Here is a 10000-nt window from a genome sequence, read left to right as displayed (position 1 = left end):
GGGCAAAGATCCAGGAAGTATTCAAGTTCCACAGATCGAACACTGTCAAGTTCACTTTCCGCTCCAGTCAGATGGCAAGAAGGGCTCGAGAGGAAGGTCTCCTCCTTTTTTCGATCTCGCTTCCTCCCCACCAGATAAAGGAGGAAACCTACACACCTCTACTTACATGCAACACCTGTTATGCTATTGAGGACCACTCAACTAGGCAATGCCCCCGACCTCAAGGATTCAGAGTGTGCTCTGAGTGCTCCAGCAACGAGCACTCCTTCCGAGACTGCCACGCAATAGAGAAACGCTGCCTTCACTGTGGCCAGGCACACAGTTGTATGGCCATGCGCTGCCCTGCCCGGAAAAATGCACTAAAAGAGAAGGAGGAACGCATGCGTAAGGAGGCGATGAGGAAGGCCTCCACTTCCTATGCCCAAGCCGCTGCTTCTACTCCCCAGGAAGTGCCAGCTTTCAACCTTACTGGCCTCGTGTGCGTCATGCACGCGCACATGGTCAACTGCGCAACACCTGGTTCTTTCCAAACCACCCTCTCTGCCAGCCTGGCAATGAATAACCTACCAGACATCAAGTTGCCTCCCAACCCACCCTCGCATGCCATCATTAAAGCCATCACGGGAAAGATGCAACCAATCCAGGACCCTCTGGCATCCCCCATCCCCATTGAACCCAGGAATGACTTCCCAGCATCTTCCTCCTCTGACTACGAAGACACGGACCCGGAGAACGACGAAGTCGACGTAGAACACGACTCGGAAGACCACAGCTCTGTCCCCCAACACCCTAGGAAGACCTCCTCTCCATCTCGCTCCCTGAGTTTGAGTAGGCAAACATCCCAAGACCCCCAAATCGAACGAGTTCAGCAGGCAAGTCCCCCACCTAACCGGCGCCCCAGATCCTCCCGTCAGAGGAAGCAGATACGCTCTAGGACAGGACGATGACTCGACTAAGGGTAATCCAACATAATGTTCTAGCCTGGAATGGACGTAAGTACGACTTAAGCAACACATACAGACAGTTTGATCCTGACATTGTTTTAATCAACAGTCACGGTCTAACACATGACAAAAGACTTAAAATACCAGGATACAGGATAATACAACGCAACACTACCAACGAACTCCACGACGGTGTAGCAATAGCGATTCGAACTAGACTGCAATACTCAAGACTAGAGGATGACTACTTATCTGAGACTCTTTCCATTGATATAGAGACAGAGGTCGGACCCTTGACTGTCGCCACTTCCTATCTTCCCCCCCGTCGGCCCTTCCTTCCCCACCCTGACTTTCTTAGACTTTTTCGTAGAAACTCCCCTGTGTTATTTGCCGGAGACTTAAACGCTAGACACCCTACTCTAGGAAACACTTCCACTAATACAGTAGGCCGTGACCTCGCAGACTATCTTCGTCGACAGACTGCTAGACACATTGGACCTTTTTTTCCTACCTACTTCGGCCCCAATGCCCCTTCCTCCCCTGACATCATCCTAACCAACCCCTCCAATTCTTTTGCACACTATGTTTCCCCAGGACCTCTGACCTCAAGTGATCACCTCCCTATGGTGATTGATATCTGCTCTTCCCCTATACTTATCGCCACAACCCCAACTTTCTCCTTCCACTCCGCTGACTGGGACAGCTTTAAAGAAGATGACCAACTTGCCATGACGAACCTGCCAAACATTTCCCATGCGGGACTAGAAGACATTGACGATGCTCTGGACCTTTGGATGCGGACAATTAGGACAGTAGCTGACAGACACATACCTAAGACGGTATATAGGACGATTCCATGCCCTAGACCCTCCAGGACAACACAAATGACCAGAATACAATTCCAGGCATTACTTGACCAGGCAACCAGGACTGGATGGACATACGACAATTTCAGAAGGTACAGACAGCTTAGACAGACACTAACTGATTCTAGACGGGATGAGGCCGCAAATTGCTGGGGCCATACCCTAGCAAGACTGGCCTCTTCCCATAATGATCCTAAGAAATTTTGGACAGACGTAAAAAGACTCTCTGGTCGTGCCACTGGACCTGACTCAGCCTTCCTGACTGACGGGAACGGACACCGACACTACTCAGCCATAGACAAAGAAAAACTACTGACTGCAATATGGGAGCCTGTCTTCCAGGACGATGACAATGACTTTGAGGACAACAACACTGTGTTGGATTACCTTAGACAGCACGTAGACAGGACCTTCCCGTACGACACAGCAGACCCTGTGAGACTGTCTGGTGCCTCAGCACTTGATTGTCTCATTTCCTCTGAGGAGATCCGGAACGCCATCAAGACGAGTAAAGCAACCTGCCCCGGCAGGAGCTCGATCAATAAGCTCATTTTGAACCATCTTCCAGACCGGGCTGTGGGAAGGCTGTGTGACATCTTTAATTCTGCCCTCTCTGCCGGCTACTTCCCTGACGGCTTCAAGGAAGCTGAGATGAGGATGGTGGCGAAATCTGGGAAGGATCCTTCCCGCCCAGAAAACTACCGCCCCATCTCACTTCTGGAGACCCCGGGGAAGCTGCTGGAGAGAATAATCACCAAGCGCCTGCGCGACCACCTGGAGGGAGATGGTGTTTTCAGTCCCGGGCAATATGGATTCCGGAGGGGAGTGGGGACGACCCATGCCATTGCGGTTGTCACAGAGACCTTGGCGGTCCAGGAGGCATCTGGTAGCAGATGCAACCTTGTCCTTCGGGATGTAAGCAAGGCTTTTGATAAGGTTTGGCATCCTGGACTCAAGTTCAAGATATTAAACCTAGGGCTCCCCGGTCCTATAGAACGTTTGCTTTGCGACTTCCTGGAGGACAGGACTGCCAGGATCAGAATTGGCAACCGCACAGGGCCACCGTTCCCTCTCTCAGCTGGGGTCCCACAAGGGAGTGTCCTCTCCCCCACACTCTACGCCATCTATACCCGGGACTGTCCGAGTTCCAATGCTGGAATAAACGTCCAGTATGCAGACGACATCACCCAGCTCATCTTTCATCCAGGGAGGTCGTCCAGGATGCTCAATTCCAGGACAGGAAGGGAGATCGCCAGAGTCAACAGGTACGAGGAAGAGTGGCGAATCCGGACAAACTTGAACAAGTTCGCGGTCATCCCCCTGGCCACCCACAACCCAACACCTCTGCTAGTGGAAGGAGACCTGGTCGACTTCCAACCACGTGGGAGGCTGCTGGGGCTTCAGCTCTCAGGACGGGGCTACACCTCCCATGTATCAAGCCGAATCCAACAGGCAAGGAGGGCCCTGGGAGCTTTGTACCGCTTCAGGGACCTAAACCGCGACCTTAAGCTCCACCTTATCAAGACTCTGGTGATCCCGGTTCTCACATATCCCCCTGTCCCCACGCACGCCTTCAGCAAATACGCCATCAGCAGGCTCCAGCGAGTGCAGAACGCAGCCCTACGATTTGCTCTGGACGTTCGCTGGGACGACTTCCAAACAGCGGAAGCCATGCACGAGGAGGCCTCCATCCCAGCCCTCAACGTCAGGCTCCACGCCCTGGCGTACAGAGTCTGGCAAAGACTGGAGGAAATGGGCTGGGAACAGTTCTCTGCCCTACAGGAACTACACAGAGAGGCCCCCAACCACCAACATGCATGGTTTCCACGGAGCCTGTTGACACTCGAGATGGACCCCAGCCCTGCACCCCGGTACCGATAGATGAGTTAAACCAAACCCATAACTTCCCTTATGTACATCCTTGTGTTTTCCTTTTTTATTTACTCATTTATTTATATAAAATCTATAAATTATGACACTTTAATTATTGCACTCTCAATGTTTATTGTACATCCTTGTGTTTTCCTTTTTTATTTACTCATTTATTTATATAAAATCTATAAATTATGACACTTTAATTATTGCACTCTCAATGTTTATTGTTCCTCAACAAGCTGCTCCTGTTTCTTGTATTACAAAACCTTCGTTATCATGTTACGTTATTTGTATTACAAAACTTTCGTTATCATGTTACGTTATGTGTTTCTGTATTATTTGTTACAAATATTTACTATGTCTTGCCCTTCACTAGGTAATATCTAATATACAATGTTGTGCAATGTATCATATATGTGTATTTCTTGTATTACATAATTTTTGCTTTCATGTCACGTTATATTACTTATTTTTTTAATATTTACGTACATATAATATGTTTTTGCTCTCCACCTTGATATATATAACTACAATGTTATGCAAAATAGTTTATATATCATGTGTATTATCATGTATGTACTATACATAATGTATCCTTCATCACTTGGAAAAAAAAAAAAAAAAAAAAAAAAAAAAAAAAAAAAAAAAAAAAAAGCTTCCCGGACCGCCCGGACACTTTCTACCTCCAACTGTATTTCATTTATTTCACACACTTTTTCCCGTCCTCTCACCTACCCCCACCCCCGCTCCTTTATAACAACCACTTCCTCAATAAAAAAAGAAAAAAAAGAAAGAAAACGCACACTCGTTCTCACAGCAGTACGGCGACACTATGCCTCCCAAAGCATCAGGAAAGGCTGCCAAGAAAGCTGGCAAGGCACAGAAGGCCATTGCCAAGGGCGACAAGAAGAAGAAGCGCAGGAGGAAGGAGAGCTACTCCATCTACATCTACAAGGTGCTCAAGCAAGTCCACCCAGACACTGGCGTGTCCTCCAAGGCCATGTCAATCATGAACTCGTTCGTGAATGACATTTTCGAGCGCATCGCTGCCGAGGCATCCCGCCTGGCACACTATAACAAGCGCTCCACCATCACCAGCCGGGAAATCCAGACCGCTGTCCGTCTTCTTCTGCCTGGTGAACTGGCAAAACACGCTGTTTCTGAAGGCACCAAGGCTGTTACCAAGTATACCTCCTCCAAGTAAACAGGCGGCCAGTATACTGCTGCCAGTATAAAATAATACCCGGCTCCATTGGAGCCACACTTGAAAAGGAAAAAAGATACGATATAGACAAATGCATTATTATTATAATTATTGTTATTATTATTAATATTATTATTATTATTATTTTTATTATTATTATTATTATTATTATTATTATTATTATTATTATTATCATTATTAATAATATTAATATTGTTGTTTTTATTATGATTATTATTATAATAATTATTGTATCATTATTATTATTATTATTATTATTATTATTATTATTATTATTATTATTATTATTATGCTTATTATTATCGTGATTATTATTCTGTGGAGATAAAGAAAAGATAAAAAAAAATAGAGATAAAGAAAGATAAAAATTCTCCCAAGTGAAAGAGATATGGCCATGGAAGAGGGAATAATAATAATAATATAAAAAAAAAAAAAGGGGGGAAGGATATTGAGTTGAAAGTCGATACCTGATACTGAAAGATGGAAAATAAATATTTTCTTCCACAAAACCAAACAGATTGTCTATGAAAATTCTTTAATGAAAGAGATGTTTGGCCCTAAAAAGGGCCTAGATATTGCTGTTATGAAGATCATTCGTGGATGACTTCTTAGGCACGCTCGCCACGGATGCGACGAGCCAGTTGGATGTCCTTTGGCATGATAGTCACGCGCTTGGCATGGATGGCGCACAGGTTGGTATCCTCAAACAGACCCACGAGGTAAGCCTCGGAAGCTTCCTGGAGAGCCATGACAGCAGAGGACTGGAAGCGGAGGTCAGTCTTGAAATCCTGAGCAATTTCACGCACCAGGCGCTGGAAAGGCAGTTTCCTGATAAGCAGCTCAGTGCTCTTCTGATAACGGCGGATCTCACGGAGAGCAACGGTTCCAGGCCTGTAACGGTGGGGTTTCTTGACACCTCCAGTGGCTGGAGCAGACTTGCGAGCTGCCTTTGTAGCAAGCTGCTTGCGGGGCGCCTTGCCACCAGTGGACTTGCGAGCCGTTTGCTTGGTACGTGCCATAGTTGTGGTAACAACAACTCACAACGAACACTCAGCTGAGTCTGCCCGCGCTTCCCACAAAATCCCTTTATATATGAATCGGGTGGGCCCGACGACTCCAACCCTGCCTTGTGATTGGTCAGAAACGTCCAGTGAGGCTCATCGCCCACGCAGTCACCGCATGAAAGATGTGATCATTATTGTTAGTCTAATTCATTTTGTTCTTATTCTTATTCTTATTCTTATTCTTTCTTCCCTCATTCATAACAAATCTTGGAAAATATACAGCAGAACTGACATGTCATTTAAAATTCTAAGACAATTAGCAAGAAAGTTGTGATATTCTTATTTTTTTCATTCTTTTTATTCTATTTTTTTCTTATTCTTGTCATAATTAATATTGTTATCTTTATTATTTTCATTTTTTTTTATTATTCTTCCTTATCTTATTCTTATTTATCCTACTTTTAGAGAGATGAGGCTTGTGCGGTCACCCATCCAAGTTCTGCCCGGACCCCCTGCTTAACCTTGCTGATCCCGCCGTCAGCTGATTGGTCAAGAGCGGAGAACAAGGTGTTGGGAGGGCTTATTTCTCTTATTCTTATTCTTTCCTGTATTGTTGTTGCATTGTTGTGCTGAAAATGTTGGAAAATATGCACTAAAATTAACCCTTCATTCATAATTCTACGACAATTAGCAAGAGAGATATATTATTACTTTTTTCCCTTATTTTTGTTCTTTTTATTCTTAATCTTCTTTTTTTTATTATAGTTGTTATTGTTATTTTATTATTTTCGTTTTTCGTTCATTCTCCTCATTCTTATTGCTATTTTTTTCTATTCTCAGAGAGATGAGGCTTTTGTGGTCACCCATCCAAGTTCTTCCCGGACCCCCTGCTTAACTGCGCTGATCCCGCCGTTAGCTAATTGGCCAAGACCGGAGAACTAGGTGTTGGGAGGCCTTCTTTCTATTATTCTTATTCTTTCTTCCCCCATTCATATCGTTGTATTGGAAATGTTGGAAAATATACAAAAGAATTCACCCTTCTATGACAATTAGGAAGAAAGACATGGGATGCTTTCTTTCTTTTTTTTTATATTCCTTTATTGTAATTTTTCTTATTCTAGTTATAATAATTCTTACTGTTATCTTTATTACTTAAAATTTTCGTTCATTCTCCCTATTCTTATTCTTATTTTTTTTATTTATTTATTTTTTTTCAGACAGATGAGGCTTGTGTAGTCACCCATCCAAGTATTGCCCGAAACCCCTGCGTAATCTCGACGATTTCATTTGACAATACCTATTTACTTATTTATTTATTATTATATTTATTAAAAAAAAAAAAAGAAGAAAAGAAGATGAAGAATAAGGTATGTAATCGAAATACTCTCTCTATACTGTAGCAATAGTTTAGCTGGATGTACTTGTATTGTGTCAAAAATACTTGCAATATCTGCAATTGTAACCTGCAGTGTCGGCATAATGCATAATTAAGCAATGAAAAGAAAAATTAATAAAAGAATAAATGAAAAAAAGAAAGAAAAAAAGATACAATTAACAATTAAATATATTAGCTACCCCTCTACGTTTCTTTATCACTGCAGAAAAATGGAAACATTTTAACGTAGACTTGTCAAAATTCAACTGAAATTAAGGGTTAAATAAGGATTGTCACCCCTTCCCCAGAGGATATTCATTGTCTTTTAATATATATATATATATATATATATATATATATATATATATATATATATATATATATATATATATATATATATATATATATATATATATATATATATATATATATATATATATATTCTTTTTATTTAAAGTCTTATTTAGAGAGAGAGAGAGAGAGAGAGAGAGGTAACGTCCTTGAGGATAGCAGCTCGTCTACGCTCCGCTCAGTGATCAGCGTTAGAATGTAATTCCTCATTTCTTTAAAAAAAAAAAAAAAAAAAAAAAAACAGAAACTTTATTTAGGGGGCTTGCTGGAAACAAACTACAATGGAGGAAAGAACAATATGTCTGCTATATGACCCACCCAGTTAAATTTTCAAGAAGCAAACGCAAGTTGGAAAATACGAGGAAGATAAATTTTCATTTATATACGTTTTATGGTAATTTCTGCCACGCCTTCCTCTATTCATCAAACGTCACTGACACTTATTCCCTTTATTTTTTACTTTACAGAATCTTTTGTAGGGCAAGACTCTAGAGGATATGTGCTTTCATAAATTCTATAATGCTTTGCTTATCATAGAGACATAAAAAAAAAAAATAATAATAATAAAAATAAATAAATTAATTAATTTAAAAAATCAAAATAAATAGATATATAAATTAATTAATCAATCAAATAAATTTCTATGCTTCACCTTTATAGCATTCGTATGAATGTCAAAACAAAACAAAAAATATAAATATAAATAATAATATGAAAAAAAAAAATTACTAAATATATGAAAAATAGCATTACTACTACTACTACTACTACTACTACTACTGCTACTACTACTACTATTTTTTTTTTTTTTTTTATGTAGGAAGGACACTGGCCAAGGGCAACAAAAATGTAATAAAAAAAATGCCCACTGAAATGCCAGTCCCATACAGGGGTCAAAGCAGTGGTCAAAAAATGATGAATAAGTGTCTTGAAACCTCCCTCTTGAAGGAATTCAAGTCATAGGAAGGTGGAAATACGGAAGCAGGCAGGGAGTTCCAGAGTTTACCAGAGAAAGGGATGAATGATTGAGAATACTAGTTAACTCTTGCGTTAGAGAAGTGGACAGAATAGAGGTGAGAGAAAGAAGAAAGTCTTGTGCAGCGAGGCCACGGAAGGAGGGGAGGCATGCAGTTAGCAAGATCAGAAGAGCAGTTAGCATGAAAATAGCGGTAGAAGACAGCTAGATATGCAACATTGCGGCGGTGAGAGAGAAGCTGAAGACAGTCAGTTAGAGGAGAGGAGTTGATGAGACGAAAAGCTTTTGATTCCACCCTGTCTAGAAAAGCAGTATGAGTGGAACCCCCCTCAGACATGTGAAGCATACTCCATACATGGACGGATAAGGCCCTTGTACAGAGTTAGCAGCTGGGGGGGTGAGAAAAACTGGCGGAGACGTCTCAGAACACCTAACTTCATAAAAGCTGTTTTAGCTAGAGATGAGATGTGAAGTTTCCAGTTCAGATTATAAGTAAAGGACAGACCGAGGATGTTCAATGTAGAAGAGGGGGACAGTTGAGTGTCATTGAAGAAGAGGGGATAGTTGTCTGGAAGGTTGTGTCGAGTTGATAGATGGAGGAATTGATTTTTTGAGGCATTGAACAATATCAAGTTTGTTCTGCCCCAATGAGAAATTTTAGAAAGATCAGAAGTCAGGCGTTCTGTGGCTTCCCTGCGTGATATGTTTACCTCCTGAAGGGTTGGACGTCTATGAAAAGACGTGGAAAAGTGCAGGGTGGTATCTTCAGCGTAGGAGTGGATAGGACAAGAAGTTTGGTTTAGAAGATCATTAATGAATAATAAGAAGAGAGTGGGTGACAGGACAGAACCCTGAGGAACACCACTGTTAATTGATTTAGGAGAAGAACAGTGACCGTCTACCACAGCAGCAATAGAACGGTCAAAAAGGAAACTTGAGATGAAGTAAACAGAGAGAAGGATAGAAACCGTAGGAGGGTAGTTTGGAAATCAAAGCTTTGTGCCAGACTCTATCAAAAGCTTTTGATAATTATGTCCAAGGCAACAGCAAAAGTTTCACCAAAATCTCTAAAAGAGGATGACCAAGACTCAGTAAGGAAAGCCAGAAGATCACCAGTAGAGCGGCCTTGACGGAACCCATACTGGCGATCAGATAGAAGGTTGTGGAGTGATAGATGTTTAAGAATCTTCCTGTTGAAGATAGATTCAAAAACTTTAGATAGGCAGGAAATTAAAGCAATAGGATGGTAGTTTGAGGGATTAGAACGGTCACCCTTTTTAGGAACAGGTTGAATGTAAGTAAACTTCCAGCAAGAAGGAAAGGTAGTGTTGACAGACAGAGCTGAAAGAATTTGAATAGGCAAGGTGCAAGCATGGAGGCATTG

The sequence above is a fragment of the Scylla paramamosain genome, unplaced genomic scaffold (assembly GCF_035594125.1).
Source record: "Scylla paramamosain isolate STU-SP2022 unplaced genomic scaffold, ASM3559412v1 Contig120, whole genome shotgun sequence".
NCBI classification, from domain to species: Eukaryota; Metazoa; Arthropoda; class Malacostraca; order Decapoda; family Portunidae; genus Scylla; species Scylla paramamosain.
This window is presented reverse-complemented; position numbering follows the sequence as displayed.